The following is a 24,037-nucleotide window of genomic DNA, read 5'->3' as shown; positions in this document are numbered from 1 at the left end:
CCGCCCTGGCTCTTATGAGCAATCGTAAATCTGGAAAGGCATCAGAATGCTACGCCACCCTTGGGGTGGTGTAGGGAGGTGCAACAAGGAGAAATGTTTCATTACTCTTCTTTTTTTCGTCTTTCAATGCGTGCTGTATTCTACAGCACACCTTGGAAGAGGAAATCACCTCAAGTGATTTGGAAGGTGCACATAAACAATCTCCCCATGACACAGGCATCCTTGCACCATGGTGCAAGGGTGCCTGCACCGATGAATGGAAGCAGTTTGTGTACCAGCAAAAGGGAAAGCACAGAGATGCGATATATTGTTGTAAATATGTTTCATCCCTGTGCTTCGAAACTAAGGCAGCAAAATGACTTGTGTCACTGCGCTGCATTAGTGTCTTGTAAATCTGCCTCCAAGTGTCTTGGAAGAAAATGATATCATAGTCCTGTATGAAGTTAACCCATTACTCGGAGCCTACCACGCCTGCGCGGTTGGCAATGCTCGAAGAAGGCGCTCAATCATTTGGAAGTCACTCTCAGTAGTAGTAATGTCGCCTTTGCAACACACCACCTAGAATCAGTTGGGTTTACGTTTGCCTGGCACTCATAGTGTGGGAGTTTGTGAGGTACACAAATGTGTGGCCCAAAGGGGAACTTATTCCTAACGGCCTCCTTGGCATAGGCCTTCTTAGCCTCATAATAAACACATAGTCAGTGTATCTCAGACAAATCATCTAATGGGGAAAAATGATTCTGGATAAGAATGTTAAAAGAGCATGGTAGGGTGCGCTTTAAGCAGGAGGAACATGTCCTAACACCAGGGTTAGTAACCATATTTCTTTAGAAATATCCCAGGGGCAGAATCTTAACATTTCCAGGTCTAATATGTCCCTGCTTTGAGGCCCAAAGGAGATCTCTTGCCACCTAGTGAATTCCTTCATCTTCCGTCATCTTCCCAAGCCAGCCCACTCATCTTGCCATAAGGACCTCAGAGTGAATGTTACCCCTACTCCTCATTGTTCTGTGGATCCAATGGGTATTTTGATTATATGATCCACTGCAGGCTTGTTAACTTCAGGACCTAAACCTCCAGACTTTTGCTAATACAATCACATAGGGAAATTAAGCATGACGTAAGTCACAACAAGAGGACAAACCTTCCTGGGCATGGGGTAACAAAGAACTGCTCATAGGGTTAGAGTCCCCAGTAGAAGGGCCAGCCAACACAGGGTCTGTCAGACATCCATTATCACCAATGTGGGAGGAATGGTCCTCACTATTATGTTACAAGCAGGTTACCCCTTCCCCTCTTGCTCCATCGGGGGCAGTAGCAGAGGGCCCAAGCCTCAATGGCAGGCCGCAGTCAGCTAGTTTCACCTCACTAGCCCCCTGGCAATTGCACAACTATGAGAACTTTTAATCAAGGTGGGCAGCAGCCACTTCACTAAACTGTACCAGAATTTCCCCAAATAACTCTTTGAAATCAGGTAAAGTATCAGTCTTTGCAGACCCAGGGGGTGCTAACTTCAATGGATTTGCATACTATCCATTTGTGCTCGAATTACCCCACGTTTCCTCCTAGTGCGTAGTACCTTAGTTGCTTGGGTGTCTGTGGACTGGTGTCTGTAGCTTGTTTTACACCTTGGACTCCATCCACACATCTTACAGTCATAATAGCTGTTGTAGTTTCACCTGTACTAGGCAGAGTTATGGTGGGTTCAGCAGAAGATATAGATTGCCATCTTTCAGCAGACAACAATTCTTTATCCAAAGCACTCACCACCTTTTCAATATACCCATCTAAAAAGACAGGTTTTGTTGCAGCTACCGCCTTCGTGCTGTTGCTAGCTTTCTCTTCAACATCTTAAACGCATTGAGACACATTGAGTAAAGTTTAGGCGATACTATATGCAAACACTTAAGGTTCGATGAAAAACCAGAATGCAACTCAATATACTCCGAGAGTTGAACTTGCCAAGAGCAATGTCCCAGCCCAGCTTCGTTCAGACACAGATAGGTGCAGACGGGCCTGCTCTTGGCCTGGTCTTTGCCCGGGCACACTCCGGGGCTCGTCCCATGCGCTTCCCGGCTAATTACCTTGCTTGCAAATTAATTTAATAAAAACATTTACATTTAAAGATGATTTGCCATTAAATATAATCTATTTATATTTTAATTAACTTGCAAACCTATTCACCTATAAACCCAACAACCTGCCTCTACACTATAAACAGATAGAACAGATAGTTACATTGACAAATAAATTATTATAATTAATAAAATGTAAAACTTCATATCCTTTGTGCAAATTAGCACATTAAATTACCAGACCACAAATAAAATCATATAACCTGTTACAATTGGCAGTAATAAAACATTTATAACAAATTAATATATTAAGTACAACACATTAAATTAATTCAATGATATTTTTACCACTATATTAAAGAAATCAATGTTGAAAACAACTATATTTTTGTCAACTTTATTATTTACCAAAAAACTACATTCTAGCCAACCATGTTCTGTACCATGGTATTTTTGTATATTATTTTAAGATATTTATGTACGACGATATTTAAAATTTGATATTTTGTCCAACTGCCACAATGGGGCTTCTAACCTTTCCACAGTAAAAATTACAATGAGGAATTTTTAGTGTCAGGATGTGTAAAGTTAGAAAACACATGTCCAACGTTTTAATATAATGCACCTTGCCTTTAAGGCTCTGTAGGCCTGCCTTAGGGGTGACTTCTAAATATTTGAAAGGATGAATTTGGATTTGCCATTGCTTGAAATGGCAAAGTCAAGTTAGTGGTTGGAAAACTGCTCTGCCAGATAAAAATTGCGTTGGAAGTCATGCTTTGTCTTGTCACAGTTGTGAGGCACAGTAAGTGCTGCAATCCACATGGCACATTTTAACTTACATGCCCTGGGTCGCCCTGGTACCATATACTAGGGACTCACTAAGGGCCCGATTCACAGAATGAACTTAAGACTCAATCCTTAACTTACTACTATTTTGGTATTCACAGAATGCACTTACTATTTTTGGCATTCACAGAATAAACTTACTACTTTTGGTATTCACAGAAGTTAGGATTTTGTCTTAAATTTGTCTTAAGACAAATTTAAGACAAACCTAAGACAGACTTAAGACAAAATCCTAACTTAAGTCTGTCTTAAGTTTGTCTTATGACAAACTTAAGACAAAATCCTAACTTCTGTGAATACCAAAAGTAGTAAGTTCATTCTGTGAATGCCAAAAGTAGTAAGTGCATTCTGTGAATACCAAAATAGTAGTAAGTTTAGGATTGAGTCTTAAATTCATTCTGTGAATCGGGCCCCGTGTAAATTAACGTATGGCTATTGTGGGTGAGCCAATTAGCCATATATCTTTTTAAGGGTCAAAGCACTGGCACTGACACCTGTTTGGCAAGACTCAGTGCCTCCCAGAGGCGAAAAATTAGCAGCATCAGTCCCAAAACCTAGGGTTAATCATGCACATTTCCTTGCAAAAATCAATTCACTATGTCTGCCATAATCCCACACTGACTCACATGAGGCTGTAGGACTTTTTAAATCAGATGTCATTTTGTGCTGCTTCATGCTAATCAAAGTATTTCAAAATGAAAACTTGTAAATGTAGATTTTGCAGTGTTTAAAATGTGGGAAATGATTTTTCAATCAGAAAAATATTGCTTGATATAGGTTTAGTTCAGTTAGCATAACCATTACTGAAAGTGCATGTTTAAATGTCATGCACCAGTAGCTCTTTTCTTTAGCTTTTCAGAAAATCATTGATATTTAGATGCACCCACTGTGATTTAATCTTTGTAGGTGCAAATAAGCAGCTTTCTTAATTGATGAGATATAATTGAAACAGTTTAAAGATAATGTACTAAACCTCTGTTGCTATGTTCATTGTTATGAATGTGAGAACAGTTCAATATATTGCATTTTTCATGTTTCAATCCAATGAAACTCATTTGCAAGCAAGTGTTTTACAAATTAAGTTTGATTAGTTTGCTGTGAACATAACATTTTAGTGTAACCTCTCTTCTGTAATAACATACTAAGAGACTGTGTACTGTCTGTCTAAAACATTATAAAGGATCTGCGCACATTATGGCATTGGGGATTGGGGATTTTTTACTTAGACCTTTTGCCTTAAACATTCAGACATTTTAGAATTTAGATAATTTTACATTTTGTGTTGCAGCAAAATAATTTTAAAAAGGTTTCTTTTCTGGAGAGACATTGCTCACATTATTATTCTAATCTGCTAGCTATGGTCAGAACAGAGGAAACTGCTGTTGATTTTATGCAGAAATAGTGAATCAAACGTGGTTCCTTTGTATAGAGAATTTGTTAGTATGATTTGATATTTGCTATTTACCTTACTCCGATTGAATTTTGTTTATTGTAATGATAACTTTGAAATTAGAATAAATCTGCAAAACTGAGCAAAGGAAAAATGTAGCTGTGTACATGTATCCTTAATGGTCTTGATTATTAAGCACAGGATTCTCTTTTTCCTGCAAATTGACTCTTCTTAGGGCTTGAACGGCTCCGACCATCATTCGGAGCCCTCCAGCCCGCATCGTAATTGGCTGGTCTGATTCCTTTACGACCTACCCATTTCGATGGGGTCGGTCAGAAGAAAATCCAAATTTGTTGTCCTAAAGCCTCCTATGGGCTCGTAGAGCCCGTCCTCCATTTAGAAACCCTACAGTAATCCCTCAGCCAGCTCTTTCTGGATTACAGTGGCAGATTCCCACTGCCTTTCTGTGCGGGCCTTTCAGACACAGAAATGCATTGGCAATTTGTCTTTGGGGGCCCCCAGCAGGGCCCCCATGGGTGCCCCCTGTTGATCCCTGGCCCTGGTGCAGGCACCTTGAGATGCCTGCCACGGGATGCAGGGATGAACTGCACCTCTGCTCTTTGCAATGACCGCATGCATTCTATTCGGAATGTATACTCCCATTGTAAGGTATAGGATTGCAACCAAACAGGGTTCAGTCTCATCCTTCTTCCTTGGCTGGATCGGACGACAGGAGGTTGTTCGGTTTGAGTTCAAAGCTTATGTTGGAATGGACTCTTGTCCGTCCGACATCGGAATCAGGCCCTTAATCTTAGAATGCTAAGGGCAACAGTTTATGGCCAGGGCAATGTAAATATACCATTTATTGGGCTATAGCATCAACAAAAAACACCCACTAACTGCCTATGCAGGGAGTCCTTCTTTGGGTTGGGTGCTCTGTGAGTGTCCATATTAACCTCCAGACTGCATTGCTTTCCTAATCCATCTACCTCACCTGGGCTTTTCACATTTACAATATTATTGAATTTTTATATTTGTAGTTTTTGATGTGCCTCTTCATTTCAGTATATTGAGTAATTTAAGGGCTTTCTGTTCATTGACATGTCATAATATAGCTCATCTTCTCTTTCAGTTTTAGTCTTTAGTCTTTAGCTGTCTAAGCTGAGGGCTATAGCTTGACAACAGATTATATGCACAGACACTAGCACCAAGCTCGTTCATAGGCCGGTTTAAGGTGCACTGTGGGTGTGTATATGTGAGTTTGCATTTGTGTTTCTGTGTGCAGTGATGGGCCAACTACAATTCACATTTAAATATAAGATCTAAAGGCCAGATGTACGACCATTCCATTTTGCAACTTGTAAATGGCAATTTTTAGCAAATCGCAACTATCGAAATTAAATTTACTAATGTGTCTCAAATACATTTAGCGATTCCCAATAGGGTCGCAAATTTCCTACCTCATTAATATTCATGAGGTAGGTTGTAATTTGAGACCCATTGGGAATGACCTGTAATCACAGGAATGGTTGCTGCTTGGATCAACAGACCACCATAATATACACAAGAATTATATTAAGGGGATCTTACATGCCTCCATCTCCTTCACGGAGGAACAAATCCAATATATTCATAATTCTTTATGTCAGCAGACCACCATGTCTGTGATTGCTTTTTAAATAAAGCAGCTTTTTTCTGAATTGCTAGCTGTATTCCTTAAAGGAAAACGGGGTGCATTTAAAAAAGAAAATGAAAAGGTTTTCTTTTCATTTTTCAAGAGTAGTCAGCAGTGGTCCGTGGGACCACTGCCTGCTCTTACAAAATGTTGTTGCTTACATTCAGAAAGGGAAAGGAGTCCCTTTAGGACCCCTTCCTGTTTGCAAATGGCTTACCACCTTCTTCACAAAGTCCGTAAAATGTAAATGTTTTGAGACCGCAATCCAGCCGCAAACATTCATACATGCAACTGTGACCCACTGGTAGGAAGGGACACCCTTGAAATGCTCCTCCCTAATAGCGACTTGTAAACCCTATTTTACGAGTCGATAATAGGTTATTGACTGGCAAAACAGAGCTAGTACATTGCAAAAGCTGTTTTAGTGGTTGTAAACTATAAGATTTTCGATTTGCAACCCCTGAAAACGGTTGCACATCTGGCCCTAAGTTCTCAAAACACTGTATTATGTTGTCTTGGGGCCACATGTTCGGACATTTCATTTTGTGACTCGCAAATTGCGATTTTTTGTGACTCGCAATTAGCAAATCTCAAAATAAAATGTACAACAGTGACTCAGACACTATTTGCGATTACCAAATGGGTCGCAAGGGACCTGCAAGATTAATATACATGAGGCAGGAAACAATTTGTGACTCATTGGGAATGGCTGGCACTCACAGGAATGGTGGCCTGCTAGGGTCAGCAGACCATCATGTCTGTGACTGCTTTTTCAATAAGCAGTTTTTTATAATCTAGCCCCTTTTCCCTAAAGGGTAATGTGAAGCTTTTCAAAAATAAAAATGAAAAGTTTTCTTTTAATTTTTTCAGAGTGGTCAGTGGTCTGTGGGACCACTGCTCCTCTCAGAAAATGTTGATGAACCCATTCACAAAAGGAAGGGTCCCTTGGGGAACGCTTCCCGTTTGTGAACGGCTTCCCATCAATTTCAAATTGGTGGTAAACTGCAAATGTTTCACAAACGCATTCACCATTACAAAACATTTCAACATACCAGTGCAACTCGCTATCAGGAAGGGACACCCTTGGCACGCCCCTTCCCAATGATGACTTGCAAACCCTATTTTGAAAGCTGGTAATAGGTACATTTCAAAACGCATTTTACCAGTTGAAAACCGCCCGATGGGCTGTTCGCGAACGGTAAATGCGTCGTACCAGACATGTTTCACTTTTTTGCCCTTACCGTATAAGACGGATTGCTGTGTTTTTGTGCATTCTCTGTTCCCGCTTCCAATTCTCATCTGTGAAGTACATTTTCATGTACTTCTTTGGTGCTTTCCATGACGCTGGCAAGTCATCATAGAAATGAGGGTGCTGACAGAGAATGTTCAGTATGACAGCGGATAATATGTGCAGTGAAAAAACAATCATTCCCTTTACACATGGAAGCTTATATCTATGTCTGTTGCATTTCTTCATGTTTAGCAATAGATTGCAGAGGCATATCACTACAACTGATTCTTTCCTATGATTGTGTGTCTTCTAGATATAGGCCTGAATATCTGAGCATCTCCATGCTGGTCAAAGTCCCTACATAACTGATTGCTTTAAACACTCTTGTTTCAACATCTCCAACTGTTTGTTCAACATTTAAGAGCAAAGCAGTATGTCATGCTATGTTTAATAGGTATTTGTACAGCGGAAAAAACATGGAAGGAAACACAAAGCAAGCGCAAAACTGTGTCACTTCATATTGTTTTCAGGCAATTAAAGTGACCCTGCATCAACAAAACCTTTAGGTAGCAGTGTTCCCTTAAACAAGAGAAACGTCTGCACATATAGCTAACAAACTTCGTATACGTGTAGTTTCCACATTGTGTGTCACAAAAAAGGCAACCGGGTGCTAGATTTCCCCTTTATACACCAACTACCTAGTGGTGTTGACTGCACACAAAGTGTGCACCAAATAAACACAATAAATAATGGGTTTTGACAGCACACCTCTAGTTATAATAATAGTGTTATATTATACTCAATGCAGTTTCATTTAAATCAGAACATAGAAACATTCAAAGTATGATTATATAAAGGGATACAAGACATGTGATGCTCTTGATATTCTTTTATTCACAAAACTTCTTTTAAAAGTTCCCAGCACACAGCTTGCCGTCACGTGTTTCATCTTACAAAGATTTTTTCAAGGCTGGAAATATTAAAAATGTTTACATATCATTTACAAAATACATAACACATACAAGATATAGGACAATACATAAATATAGGTTTCTTTCTCTAATTATAAAATAATTGCAATGTACCAAATGTCTACATACATATGGGACTTTAACAACAACTCCTTGTTGCAATAACATAAATATATTTTACGTATGTTTTGTCTGTCACTAACAGTGGAAGAACTGTAGTGGAAGAATAGAGAAGGTTGTAAAAGAGATGTTTTAAATTACAAGCCTGAAAAGACCCGGAGGCAGTGTTATCATGGAAACAAGAGCCCAGAGATTCCCACATACACCGATATTCGTGAAGAAAAGATATCATCTGGAGGATGCAACCTACCCGCGAAACTAAATATCATAGGCATCCAAATAAGAAATTCTTTCTGTGTTGTCAGTCAAGTTGGCGTGTAATGGCACCACACGATCTCAGGTTTCACGAAAATCTAAGGTGGAGATATATATAGGTACAAGTTTATCGAATCACAATTCTACCACCCAAGAGTATTAGAGAAAAAGAAGATAATCATGATCACAAAGGTATAGGTATTCCGAATGGAATTAGCCAAAGAATGTTCAAAGCTTGTATATCTGGCTGAAGATAATATTTGAGGAATTCAACATTCAAGGGTAATACATAACAAAATGTAATAAAATACCAAGAACAGTAACATACACTGTAGTATGACAGGATGTTGGAAGACCCTCCTGAAACTGAGAGACAACCAATAAATATGATACCCTGAAATCAAAGTATTATTTAGAAATATGGGAAGAAATCCTAACGGACTCACAATCTAATACAGTATCAATGGGCCAATAATGCAGAATATGATCTGGGGTAATGGTTGAACAAACACATTGTAGTGAAAGGACTCACCAAAAAGAACTCTTAAGATGTGTAGATAAATCTGTGATGTCAGTGTCATAAACGGAAGGTTCAAGATTGGTGCCAAGATAGAATATATCTATAGGTACAAATTGAGTAACAACAAAAAGAATCCAATGCCCATCTGCCTCAAAAGCAGATCCCTACTATATAGTGGCACCACCCCATGTTGATCCGATGCGCATCAACAGCATAGGAATAATTATCAGAGACAGGTTGACACCAGCAGATTGCGAAACAATTTTGAAAATATCTATGGCCACACAGTGCATAAGCCATGTAACACTCCCCTGCTATTGCTCACCTTAGAATATAATGTGAAAATCCGTGGACTGGTGTGACCTCCTTTATTATTAGATATGTTTCCTTTAGAGCACAGAGTCCAAGATATGATAAAATCCTATCAGTTAATACAAAAATATTACATTAATCATCCATATTGGCTTGATATTGTGACCGCAAATTAAACGAGTAATAAAATATTATTACCTATAACATGCCTTATAATCGGTCACCTGATGTATGAAGCCAAGCAACGTCAAGAGGTTTAAACCATAATGCGGCTCGACCTATCTGCACACTGAAACGTAAACATTACGAAAATTATTATGATATTCGCCGATTGAATATGCGGAGCATTAGCAATAGTGTTGTACAGACCCAATATGGTTAGTAGAACATAGGAACTGTCCAGGTATCCATTTGACCTCAAAATGACCCTGACTTTATTTATTTATTTAGTTTTTTGTGTTTATGAACGTAGATGCTTGTGGTGTGGTAATGCGTCAGCATGTTGTAGCAGGTGCTTTGTTTTACAGGTTTCACAACAGTGCCTGGTTTGCAGTTCTGCGAAGGACAAGGCTTCAGGCTCCTGTTTGTGGCCCTTACAGGTCATCCATCTGTATTGCCTGTCACAGAATGAGTAAATCCCGGATATTCTTCGTAGAAATGCTTTACAAATAAGAGGGCATGAAAAAGCATGTGGCTTTAGTCCTCTTACATTTCCTCCATCTGCTGAAAGTAAGAATGTTTCAGTTTTCACTCATGCTTTAATGCATCCATTACTGGATGAGGATTTGTAATATTGTTGTTTTTTATATGTGAAATTGCTTCTTCAGTGCTAACTGAATAAACCAGCCGCACATGGAAAATAACAAATATGTGCATTCCCATTAAACAGGCCAATCGTTTGGCTTTGCCAGTGGTTGTGATATGTTTCCCTCTAGGACCCCTACGGGCATATTACCAAGGAAGGGTTGGAGAGAGGCGTTAGCCACTTCGTAAATGCCAGGCTGCACCATATGTATGCTGCTTCGTGCAGCAACGGTTTATTCATGTACAGGAAGGAACACCTTCCTGTACATGAACAAACAATGGCATTTTACTATATTCCCTGGAATGCTATATTCAGTATTAATTTTAAGTGACTGACTTGTTCTTATTTTTCAATACGGGAAGCAATCCTGTAATATCTGAATTGTAAATAAGTAAGCCTTTTTTCACTGGAGTATCCTGAATAAAGTTATCCCAATGTCAAGAGAGCAAATGCCATATTGACTTAGGGCCTAATTACAAGTTTGGCGGTCCATCGGACTGTTAAACTCACATTGGATGTGTAGTGGTAGTCGGGTACCATCGCATCAGCGGTCCCACCGCCGTCTTACAACTATGGCGGTCGGACTGCCATAGGACTGCAGCAACCACCAGTGATCTAGTAAGTTGGTAAATTATTACAATATGCTTTGGTGTACCTCTCAGGCCTCTGGGCCCCGGTACCACTGCAGCTGCTGTTAGTCTGAAAATCCCCTTGCTGTGTTATTCTTGCACTGTGCTATATTAGGTTACCATTATAAGGCCAAGTTAGTAGCCGCTGCCACAGTTGTAGGTAACCCACTGAGCTGTCCTAATAGAATGCAGGCTTAAGTTAGCGCCTGTAGTTCCATTTTGTATTTCGCAAAACATTTTCGACTGTGACTGAACTAAGTTTTATTATATGTACTGCTTGCTTCAGCAGAAAGCTGCTGGGGTGCATTTTCTCCTGAGGTTGGGTCTCGCTGTACTAATGGATATATTGTTTAAACGTCTGCATAGATTTCCCATGAGACAGAGCCTCCTCCCACTGGCTCAGCTGCAGGCATAAACAGAATGACCTTGCCAGAGAGAGATAGTGTGTACCCCGCCTCAGACTCTTAGCTCATCCTTGTGTGCCCCTCTTTGTCTCTTGCTGCCTTCTGTGGAAAGTTACTGGATGGGTGTGTCTTGTGCTCCAGCTGAAATGTATAATTGTTACTTCTATACCTGGGAAAGCCAGTCTCTCTTCAAACATCTTAGGTCACAGGTCATGATGTACTCCTCTGCAGAGTATTGACAGTAAAACTAACAGCTTGTATTCTCTACTGTCTGACTGACTCTTCATTCTTGGGAAGGCATAGCAGGTGGTTGATAGTAACCCGCGTGGCCCCTAAGGGCCACGTCCTTCACTGCTGCACCATTGAAAGCTTCACCTCTGGTTTTTGTAAGGATTTGTGGCCCTTTGTTCTGACCTAGGAGCACATACATTTGGTGCAAACATTCCTTAAGTTATAGACCTCTTCATAAATTACTGAGCCCAGGTGGGCAGATTACCTTACGTTTCGTAAAATGCTATTATGCATTGTTTTCTAGTATGTGTGGTAGGTGAAGGAGTAAAAAAGAGTTAATTGATTAATGACCTTTTCTAACCCAAACATGAGGCAATCAGATTTTGAAATGATCATATTACTTTACTATTAAGAAATCAAGCAAACTGTTACTGCATCAGAATTATTTTCATCTTTTAGCTTCTGAAAGTGGAGACTCCTGCATTTGTTTCATTTGTTTTAAATGCACAGACTACAAACATAGACCGTTTTCCGGTTGCTCCACGTTCTACACCTGTACACACATCTGTGTGTGATACATATTAAAGCCAATCCAGCTATCCTGGCTCTCTGATACCGAAGCATCAATATAGTGCAAAACTAGATCTGCTCCGTTTTTTCACTTGTGCAATGTCTGTCAGTAACTTTACCCTATGTATAGGTGGGGCCTCAGGACGTATGAGAGGACATTGGATAAATATGCTCCCATGATCCACAATGATGCAGATAATGAATGAGAGATTGCAATGTGGGGAGTAGTCCAGTGGGATCATAGTCCGGAGGGAGACACAGGTGCAGAACCGCTGATGCCTGACAGAAGGCAGGAAGTGCACAGGAGCTCAGAGAGGAGGAACTCTGGTGCAGGGCTTGCTTTAGTGCTGGCTATCCTTCCAGTGGCGGCTGGTAGGGAACTGTGGTACAAAAGGGGGTGGTGATGGACGGAGCATCTGAACCAATCAGACACTCACACCCAGTCAACAGATCTGGGTTTAATCCATCACCATTCTTTAGCCCACTCTGCCACCCGGGTTCAGACATGGCCATATGCAAATCAGTCTGACCCTGTGCCTCATGGGACCAGTCCAGCCCGAACTGCCAAGCCATGCCTTCCCTGGACCGGAAACAAGCTTCCGAGGACCGGTTTCTGGCATTTCAGCCGTCTTCAGCCCGGCTTGCTTGAATCCAGTGGCAAAGTGAGCAAGGGACTCACGTCTGAGCATACCCTGCCAACTTATGGCGAACAAAGTGGTACAAAAGGGGGTGGTAATGGACGGAGCATCTGAACCAATCAAACACCCACACCCAGTCACAGATCTGGGTTTAATCCATCACCGTTCTTTAGCCCACTCTGCCACCCCAGTTCAGACATGGCCATATGCAAATCAGTCTGACCCTGTGCCTCATGGGAACAGTCCAGCCCGAACTGCCAAGCCATGCCTTCCCTGGACCGGAAACAAGCTCCTGAGGACCGGTTTCTGGCATTTCAGCCGTCTTCAGCCCGGCTTGCTTGAATCCAGTGGCAAAGTGAGCAAGGGACTCACGTCTGAGCATACCCTGCCAACTTATGGCGAAGTGGTACAAAAGGGGGTGGTGATGGGCGGAGCATCTGAACCAATCAAACTTTCACACCCAGTCAATTACTTTCTGCCATACCACGGCCCAGAGCTACTCTACTTCCTAAAGTTAAGCCCGCAACAGTCACACCCGACTGCTTCGCGTCGTTACGACCAGCTCTTATCCTTGCTGACCCCCACAACCTTTCAGATACACGTTGTGATCACCATACCCTGATTTTTTCCTGCGCCTCTTACAGCCCTGATGAGTCACAGGCTTTTGTCCTGTTGATGAAACACGTGTTGGCTGCGTTTGTAAAACAAGAAAAAGAAATAAAAGACCAATATTTAATACTACAGACTATCTTCACTACATCAACAACGTCCACGGCTCTCTTTGTCTAGAACTACTGTATTACCAATACTGTTTTTATCAAACGTGTGCACAGTACCTGCTGTTTATTTTGTTCAGTGTTCAGGCATTTCGTGCCTGACCACCATAGAGAGGCTTTAGGGTTTCCCTCTATACTGTCAGCACCGTCCAAACCTTTTCTACAATCTGTCCATCACCATTACTACCTATTGCACTGTGTGAACGCCCTACACTGTACAACTGAAACCCCCAGTTGACTTCTTATGGGTGTGAGTGTTTGATTGGTTCAGATGCTCCGTCCATCACCACCCCCTTTTGTACCGCTTTGTCGCCATAAGTTGGCAGGGTATGCTCAGACGTGAGTCCCTTGCTCACTTTGCCACTGGATTCAAGCAAGCCTGGCTGAAGATGGCTGGAATGCCAGAAACCGGTACTAGGAAGCTTGATTCCGGTCCAGGGAAGGCATGGTTTGGCAGTTTGTGCTGGACTGTTCCCATGAGGCACAGGGTCAGACTGATTTGCATATGGCCATGTCTGAACTGGGGTGGCAGAGTGGGCTAAAGAACGGTGATGGATTAGACCCGATCTGTTGACTGGGTGTGAGTGTTTGTTTGGTTCAGATACTCCGTCCATCACCACCCCCTTTTGTACCGCTTGGTAGGGAACTGTGGCGGGAAGTTGGGGGAGGTGAAGGTTGTTAAAAAAAAGAAAGAAAATGTACCTGCTGATCGCTGGTTGCAAGCCTATGCCTCTCCTTCAACGCAGGAACCAGGAAGCACAAAGGATCCCAGAATCCCCTAGCCAATCACAACTCTATGTTACAGCAGAGCTGTGATTGGTCTGAGAGCTGTGATTTGGCACTCATAGAGTTTGGGAGGCTGTGCTTGTTCTCCACCCAGGCTGTGCATTACAGCCAGTGGAGAACATGCAGAGTGTGCATGACGGTTGGCCGGCCAAACCATCCTGCACACTAAAGGTGCAGCTACCACTCCTCCTCCCTCTGGGTCATGGGAGCCCAGTCCAGCCTCGCCTGCTCTAACCTGGTGGCAGTGCTACTGCAAGCGGAATGCTAAAAATAAAATAATTACATTCTGTTATTATCATTCTATTTTTGCCTCTGCACTACTCTTAAAGCAGTGGAACAACGCTCCTCCGTCTCAGCAGAGGAGCCGCTTCTGTGCCCTTCACTGGAGGAGGTGATTGCGGCTTTCAAAGCCAGCCCTAGTAGAAAGATCCCTGGCCCAAATGGGGTCTCTTTAACCAATTCAAGAGCAACCTGGAATTGTGAGCCCCTTTGGTAGCCAACACTGTCAGAGCTGCGACCTCTCCCCCCAAGATTCTTTCTTGGTACAATTTGCTTATTGTCCCGATCTTTAAGAAGGGCAACCAGGAGGATCCCAGTTGTTATCACCCAATCTCCCTCCTGGACTCCACTATGAAGGTGTAGGGCTGCATCCTACTCTCTAGTTAAGAGGCCTGGTCAGAGGAGAGCGGTTCTCTCTCGAACATCAAATATGGGTTCAGGAGAGGGGTATGGGCCAGAAGACCTGTGTATTAAACTCTGTCTTTTTATGGGTAAATATACAATTGCTAAGCTCGGCGCACTCCACTTGGGCTACATGGACCTGCCCAGTGCCTTTGATCGAGTGTCCCACTCGAAATTGTGGAGCATAATGGAACGTTTGGGCATTGATAGATCAGTCATCAATACCATTTGGGGAATCTATTGTGACTCAAGTGCTGCTCTAAGGTTTGTGCTCGGGTTAGGGAGAGTATTCTGAAAGATTCAGGGTGCGTAGGGCATCAGGCAACGGTGTGTCCTTTTTGATTCTCCCTTTATATTACCCATTTAGAGGGGAGCTAGTTTCAAGGTGTAGGGACATGCCCAAATAAAAAAGCACCCAACACCAGCCCTTTTGTACGCCGACGAAGCAGTCATCACGGGTCATACACCCGTAGCATTGCAGCATCTTTTGGATTCTTTTGCATCCTTTATGGAGGGGCTAGAGATGGAGATCAACACCACAACATCCTTTGTAATGTCCTGTGGTTACATGGTGGGCCAGAGACCTGTTTTCAAGCTCCAGGCTATTCCTGTCAAACACATGACTAATTTTAAATACATGGGAAAAACCTTTGACCGTAAGGGGGTCTTGGCACCCACAGACAGAAAATAGAAATAACCAACTAGCAAGGAGCATAAACTCTGTATTTTCCTTTGCTACAAAACTGGACAAAAGGTTTCCTACCCACATGTTAGCTATCTATTGTGAAAAATGTGTTGGCTTATTTATTTTTTTTGAAAGCGCTTACTGGCCTTACCATCGTCCTCCACCTCTCTTATCACTGATAGGGGACCAGGGCTTACCCATCTTGAGGACATTCTTAGAACACACCCACTGTTGATATGGCGAAGGATTTGGGTCAATGAGGCCCTCTTGTTACACAAATTGCTAATCGAGGACTTCCTGTCCCTGTCACGATTCCTAGAATTTTCCTGGCTGAGGAGTGTCAGGGACTTGTCAGCAGGCTTGGGCAGGCGGGACCTATTTGAAGACCTCTCATGCTCCTTGCCCACAATGCCCCAAAAAATACTTAGATACATGTTATACATTTTGGAAAGAGGAGAAATGGGCAAAGATGTCTGTACTCTCTTCTGTTACTCGTTATATGCAGCTTAACCCCCTCAGGAACATTCAACGATGCACAGCACTATCAGCACTTTATTTTGGTCAGGATTCACCTTAATCTATTTTACTGACTGGTTTCTTTTCCACAGTGCAATGCCCTTGTGATCAGATCTCAGCCCAAAGCACTTTACACATAAAGTTTTTCTGTGCCTATTACTCTGCTTATAGGTCAATGGTTTTAAAACCTCTTTTAATTAAGCACTCCCTGTGTCACTGCACAGATGCTTCGCACTTTCTACAATTCCCGGGATCAGAGCAGACTGTCCTTACTGTTTACCCCTTTTTGGAACTGGTGCTCAAGGCAAGGAATTCGTATGGATACTAGTTCGGTATACAATGATGACATCCTTGTGCATTTTGGCCACAGAGCCATTTTAGTCTTACTACTTTTATAGATCAAATATTTTTATTGTCGTATTTTATCTTAATTCTTGATCTGTAGCATTATAATGGCAGATGTTTTATGCTTAAAGCATCATATGTCAAGAGATGCAACACACTTTTTTTTAGGTCTCCTGGCATGTCTTCCCATGCAGAAGCCACACGCAGGACTCAATTTAGCATTGCTATTTGCACTGAACTTGGAAGTCGTACTCTGTTTACCTGTGAGGGCTGACTGAGTTTGAACTGCTATGCAATGAGGGCCTTATTTATGAAGCCCTGAGTCACATTTATGCCGCTGTGGCGTCACTTTTGGTGGCTTTGCGGTGGCGCAAATAATGTCACGTTGCTCCATATTTACAAAGTGACGCACCTGTTTAGATGTCTCACTTTGTAAACATCTGTGCTACATTATAGCTGTGTCAGGTATAATGTATGCAGAGTGGGCATTCCCCCACATCAAAGCCTTGTAGAAGTGGCACTTTGAAATCTATAAGATTTCAGTGAGCCACTTCTAGGTGCAGGGCTGGCTTTAGTGCCCAGTAAGGCAGTCTTTTCTGGCTCACCACGATGACCTTCTTCTCCATGAACTCCCTCACTACCACTCTACAACAGTGCCCCTCATCTCTCCATACATTTCTTTTTTTTAGCTCTACTCATAGTTCGCTCACTGAGCTCTGTGATCTGCATGGTACACATTTCTCACTGCAGGCACATCAACCCTCTGTCCTACTTTATGATGAGTCAAAACTACCATTAGACAAAATACTGATCTCAACAGTTGGAACATTAATCACCAGAGTTATCTTGACATTTGTATTGTTGCCCAAAAACTGGTGGACGCAGAAGGAAGTTCATGAAGTTCACAGGCTTTTAAACCCAAAATTATTTTTAAACCCAGCGCCCTTCACCAAAGTCAGCACCAGGTGCAGCTGCACCGGTCGCACTGCCCTAAAGCCAGCCCTGCTCTGCTTTTCAGCACTTCTGCATATACTCATGTTGAGGCGGATGCTGTGCAGGGGTGATAATTCCTATCTAAGAGCATGGAATAACACATTGGTGCACTGCGATCTAATGTACTGTTTTTGCAACCTGACCACGGCAGTGTGGCACAGTAAAATGATTAAGCGGCTTCCAAGCTGAACAAGGTGTCTGTCATTGTTGTCTATTTCTTTATATTGTCAAAAAAAGTTCTAAAAACAATTTACACAATGTTTGGTCTGTGTCTCAACCCTAGGAACTGAGAAAGGCACGTTGAAAAGTCTAGACGTCTTCTCCCCTGCTATTGCATATAAATCAATATAGAGGTCACTACACCACTTGCTATTTTTCTCTTTTCTTCGTCTTTAACTAAATCAGCCTCTCTGTCTTTAAGGTGTGCAAACTAGCAGAAAAATAATGATCCAAAAGTTGCACATGCACTCTGTGTCAATGGTAAGAGTTGATATTACACACCTTGCAAATCGATGACAACTTTGGCCTTCCTGCATAATAGTTATTTTAGAAGAGTTTGTTTCACCATTCAAAAAAAGGGAGAAAATGGTGCAGCAAACTATGGAACTTGTTTTAGAAGAAATACCCGCCCCTCTTTTAGCTCTTTTCAATTGATAAAGGTTAGGGGCATTAAAGTATGAATTAACTGGGGACCTTAGTCTGTCTGCATCCTGGCAGCCCTGGCTGATGGAAAAGCTGGGCCACGGCCAACACACTGGCCGTGGCAGGGATCTGATGTCACTCACTTCATAAAAATGAGATTTTAGTAGAAAATGAAAAATTGACTGCAGAAAAAGAACGACCTCCATCAGTCTTCCTTTCCAGGAAAAAAGTTTTATCACCCTTTTAGTGATTCTCGCTTAAAAATCAATGTTTAATAAGATTAGATTTTAAAGCCCCACATTTATCTTAACTTTGTTTTCGTTTTTTTTCTTTTATATAATCATCGTTCTTGTAAATATTGCTGTATTGATTTGCCATTTTCCAGCTCGAGTGCACAACAGGTTTTATATACTTTGGAGCTTCACCGTCTTCATCTCGGTGGAACGGTATGTGTTGGAGTTGATGAAAAGCCAAGTTTGAAGCCAGTGCTGAGCACAGAATCTGGCTGGCAGCAGGAGCTATAATCTTAATAAGGGTCGTGTGGATTTAGTGCCTCCTGCTATTGATCTATTTGCAAACAGTGGTCACAAATTGTGCATCGACTTTTGGCAAATAGAATAGTACTTTGTGAACTGAACCAGTGGCGGCTGGTGACATTTGAAAGTGGTAGGGCGTAAAAGTTGGTATAGCACCAACTGAGAACCAAGCAGGAACTCATATCAAAAGTTATCGATGAAAGTGCTCAGTATCAAGGGGGTACGGATTGCATTTCCAAGCCCAGTAACTTCAGGGAATGTGATGCACTTAAGACAATTTTCATCATAATCTTAATATCTGCCAGTCACTCTCCTTGAAGGTGGCTTCCCTGCCATTTTTAACACTATATTAACGTTTCATGATATAAATATTTTGTTACAGCTTAAAAAATAAAATATATACAGTTTTAGTGTGTTACAAAAGCTTTATAACATCACATTAATCAGATAATCTAATGAGAATGTATCAGCTCCATCAATAATATTGATAAACATTAGTGCAATTACTTAATGCTGTAACCAGTAAATAACATCAGTTCAGAAATTTCACATGCGCCTTATTCGCCATAACCCACAAGCAAAGGTATGGTAATAAGGTACTACTACTTTCCTGTAAAAGGAAAGGGTCGTATTGCTCCTGTTCCAGCTTTACCATCCATTTGTCACTTTAGCGAAGCGCCCTGAAGCTGCCCGACAAACTGAGGCACTATCAGCAATCAGCCACTCATTCTATACACATGGGAGTCGACTAAGCCGTCTAGTGATGTTTTGTTATTCTGAAGCAGTTAAATCCCAACGCATTCACTGAGGCAGAGACGTGATACAGAATTTTACAGCTGGAAAGCACATTTCAAATAAAGGCGCTAGTTAAAGGTATTAGCATCGCATTGCCTTGTTACCGTTCTTTACATCACAGATGCCCACACATTTTAATTTCTCTCCTGCTCCAAGAAAAATGACTGATCAAATAAAAAATATACACGTGTGTTTGCACAAACCCTTAAACATGTATTTCTAGAAACAATGTATTTTGTTTTAAAATATCGACAAGTGTATATTTCTAATTGGACAACCGAATAACAACATTATTAGCATTGTTAATACTCTTCACTCGCTAGATTTGTTAAACACATTGACACTTGTGTTTCCGGTTTCGAAAAGCTTGGACAATGCACGGCTCTGCAATTGCCTGATAAAAAAATCTCTACTATAAAAAAAAGATAGCAGTATTTTAGAACAAAATAAATATTATTACGGCCTTTACTCAAGTCTTAACAATTAGAAGATAGGCTGGATTAGTGTATAACGTACCATATTTAACTCCTCAGAAGCAACAACTCTACTGACAACTTTAATACATCTCGCTGCACCTTACTGAACACGAATATGAATCACGTTACTGGCTTTTGTAATAAAGAAAACAGAACGGCTCCGTTTCAGCCAACAGATGGTCAGGCAGTCGCGGTCGGCATTACGGGCGGGGGGAGGGGAGAGGGGGGTGGAAATGGGGTTGTTGCGGCGGAGTGGATGGGGGAGGTGGGATAAATAACTTACCTTGGCTTCCGGCTCTTAAGTCCTGACTGAGACTCCAGACTTCCAACTCCCGCCGTCACTGCATTTGAATTCCTCTGGGCTGAGCTCGTCATCAGGAAGGCTGCAGGCAGCCTCCCTCCCCTCCACCGCAGCCAGCGCTGTGATTGGTACGGCCGGCTGCCCCACCCGCGTCATTTCTCTCTGTATGCTGCAGCATACAGAGAGAACAGGGAGAGTGGGAGGTGTTACTCGAGGGCAGGGGGGAGCGGCTTGCCCACTGTTGTTAATACGGTCTGTTTGGGCGGCCTCAGGCTGCCCAAGCAGTCAGTATGAACAACAGTGGGAAAGCCACTCCCCCCTGCCCTTCAGTAACGCTGCCCAGTCTATCAACCAGGAACTTCTGCCTTCTCGCCGTGCGGGAAGGCAGAAACAAATGGTAGTTAATATGGTAATAACTACCATTTGTTTCTTTCTTCTCGCACGGCGAGAAAGCAGGGGGGGCGGTGCCGAAACGCCCCCATGGACGAGCCGCCACTGAACTGAACTATGTACAAATAGGTTGGTTCACAAAATACTGCATGACAGTGGGTTGTAGGATGACGTGCCTAATTAATATTCACAGGCAGATTGCATTTTGCAGCTCCATTGGGATTGGCCAAAATCACAGGGATTGTGGCCTGCAAGGGTCAGAAGACCTCCATGCATCTGACTGTTTTTAAATCAAGAAATTTTTTATTTAAATGCAGCCCTTTTTCCTAAAAGTATCACTGAGAATTTCAGTGGTCCATTGGAGCCCCGACCCTTGTCCCTGAAACTGTTCTCAGGATTAACCCTGGGCAAAGCACTACACTACGCTCGCGTAGTTTGTGAAGTTTGCGCTACTTTGCACTACGTGAATTGCTTGTAGCACAGTGCAAACAAGCGTAGCGTAGTGTAGCAGTCAGTTTTTGCTTGCTTGCAGTCCTCAACGTCAAGTTGGCGACCGCGAGCAAGCAAAATGACATCAAGGCGAGACTTTTTCCTCGTTCGCGATCAGCAACATCAAGTTGCCGATCGCAAGCGTGGAAAATAAACCTCCCGGCGAGATTTTCAGCGCGGGGAGGTCAGGTTTCTCGTTGCGAGTGGTCGCGTAGGCTCGCGACCGCTCGCGATGAGAAACTACCAGTCCGGGTTGAGAAAGCTGCCACTCGAGTCAAAATCTACTTCTAGCGGCAGTAAAAGACACCTCGCACTGTGCAAGATGCCATTTTCAATCACTGCACAGTGCGGACAAACATCCGGCACTGTGCAATCATCGCGAACAGCGCACTACGCAGTTCGCATAGTGCTACGCGTAGCTCGCGTAGTGCGAAGTGCACTTCGCATAGCTACGCACAGCACTACTTCACGAACTACGCCCAGGCTTACTCAGAATTCTCATAGGAGAATGAGTATGAAAGCGATCAGTTCCCTCTTGTGAATCAGATACCACCCTTTGGGGTGTTAATATCTGATTAATAATTTGCGACCTAAATTGGTGTCACATCCCATTGATAAATTCTTCTTCGATCTTTAAATAGGATGCCCCTTTAACGCACCTCCTATTGCGGATCAGACGGGTTGCAAAGGGTGCTTTGGGAGTCAGAAAGAACTTTCTAACCACAAAGTCTGCAATCACAAAAGGGCTTTGAACATGAGGAACAAAAGTCTGGTTCACAGCAGACATTTAAGTCTTGGATTGTAGAATGAAGCATTAGAAACAGCCTGTCCATATTATAAGATTATGTGACCAGCAAGTGATCAATATGTACTAAAGTGTACATTCATATAGTGTTAATTCTGTACCTATCTCTGTCATGCAGTATGATGCCTATTGAGGCTTTGTTTGCGCTATATAAATCTAAACTTAAACGTGTGCATGATCAATAGTAGCATGTTTCATTGATGTAGATCATGTCTTTTCTCCAAGTTTGACCTTTTAGCGTATTTTGTTATATATTTAGGTCGAGCATTCAGACCTCTTGTGTATACTTTAGTATATACTTATATGTGTATGTACTTTGCAGGCTCTGGAGATCAGCCCTAAGACTTGTCTGCTTCGTTTAGAGACTTTTTTTCCTTTCAACTGCCTCTATTTAACTGTCTTGTTAGGAAACGACCAGTAGAGGTCAGTCAAATACCAGAATAGCTTTCTGCTGAGGGACTTTCTTTTTTTAAATGTTTTTGGCAACTGCCTGTATTTAACTTTCTTGATAGAAAACGACCAGCAGAGGTCAGTAAAATACCAGAATATCTTTAGCAATCTGTAGATTCCAGTCCATAGTAACCGTCATCCATGAGCACCCGTGGACAATAATGTTTTTTTCAAATCTTGTGTTTTCAGTGATATGACCACCGAAGGCCCTGATTTTATATTAAAAACAGAGCTTTGCACTATACCATTTCCCACTGAAAGGCAATATTTCTCTCCATGTGTTACCATACCTGGCGTGTCACGCAGTTCGGTGCTTACTTTCCCTCCATGTTAAAGAACAGTAGATGTCTCAGCACCCAGGCTAATGTGCTGCCTAGCTAAATACATATAACATCCCAAAGGCGAGACCGATTTAATTAAAAATGCTTGTTTTAAAGCAATCTTTACTTTTCTCTGAACTGTTAGGAAATTTCAAACAAAGCTTCTTCCTCAGCAAAACATCAATGAAATGTGTAATTGTGCAGTTCTAGTACAACGTGGATGTAGGCACCCACCAAAGTGCTTCCCTGGTGTCTGAATTGGAATAGATCTTGGAAATTCTAAGAGGTATGGAGCTCTGACATTTTTAAAATGCAGGGATGTGCTGTGTTCACAAGAATAGAGTGCACCCTTGTGTTTCCCCTAGCACTCACACAAAAAAGCTGTCTAGGGTCAGCAATGACACTCTGCTGCTGTAGTGTAGTTCCCATATTCCCAATCGGCTCTGCGCATTGGAATAACATAAACGATAATTTAGACGTAGGACTGAGGTCGACTAGGTCTCTATTGAATATGTTAGCTTCAATTATGAATGCCAGCTAGCTCAGAGGTCACTAGAAACTTTCTCGAGTAAACAAGGAGGTGTTAACTTCCCTGAATAGACAAGAAGGGACTACCTTCTGACAACCGCATTAACATGACAACTTTGCTCCCTCCAGAATAAGGAGTATATCTCCAGAGTCGCGGAAAAAATAGATAACTATTTCACTCAGGCAATCGTGCATGCTTAGTTTCACCAGAAGCGCAGAGAAATAGAGAGACGGGCGTTTTCAATAAAAGTGGTTATTTATTGAACAGTTTTCTTTCTCATGCAAGAGAAGTGAGTTGCCACAATTGCAATACTTGTCATAAAGTAAAGTGCGTACAGTAAAAGGAGTATTATGAAATAATACTGTAAAAGCATGGTACAGTTTCTAAGCCATACCGTGTTTAAAATAGATAAAATATATACATACATAAAATCATTGACTAAATGTACTCAACTGGTGCCTCTAAGATACGCCTACCCCGGTGTACCTAACCTAAGCCTAGTACGTGGGAAGGAGTAAGTGAGCTGCAGTTTAAGTTAAGTTAGGTTTTGCCAAGAATCTGAATCAAGAATTCTTTAAGGATCTAATCAGCTCCGTACCTTGGTTATAGAATGAAGGAGGTCTTGTATCTCGTTCTCAGGACTCGATCTCCCAGCAACCCACAGGGTGACTGGAAACACTGGAGCTGGATTTCTCGGCAGGAGAAAAGACAGCGTCTCTCTCAGTGCGTCAATGGGAGGGTCGGCTTCCTTCGGCTCTCGTTACAGCTGGGCTTCGCGTAATTAGATAGCCGATCTGCTCCAAACCACTGTGTGTTTGTTAGGGCAGCTGTTGGTATATTTATACCTGGA

Source organism: Lissotriton helveticus, chromosome 4_1 (assembly GCF_964261635.1).
Source record: "Lissotriton helveticus chromosome 4_1, aLisHel1.1, whole genome shotgun sequence".
Lineage (NCBI taxonomy): Eukaryota > Metazoa > Chordata > Amphibia > Caudata > Salamandridae > Lissotriton > Lissotriton helveticus.
This window is presented reverse-complemented; position numbering follows the sequence as displayed.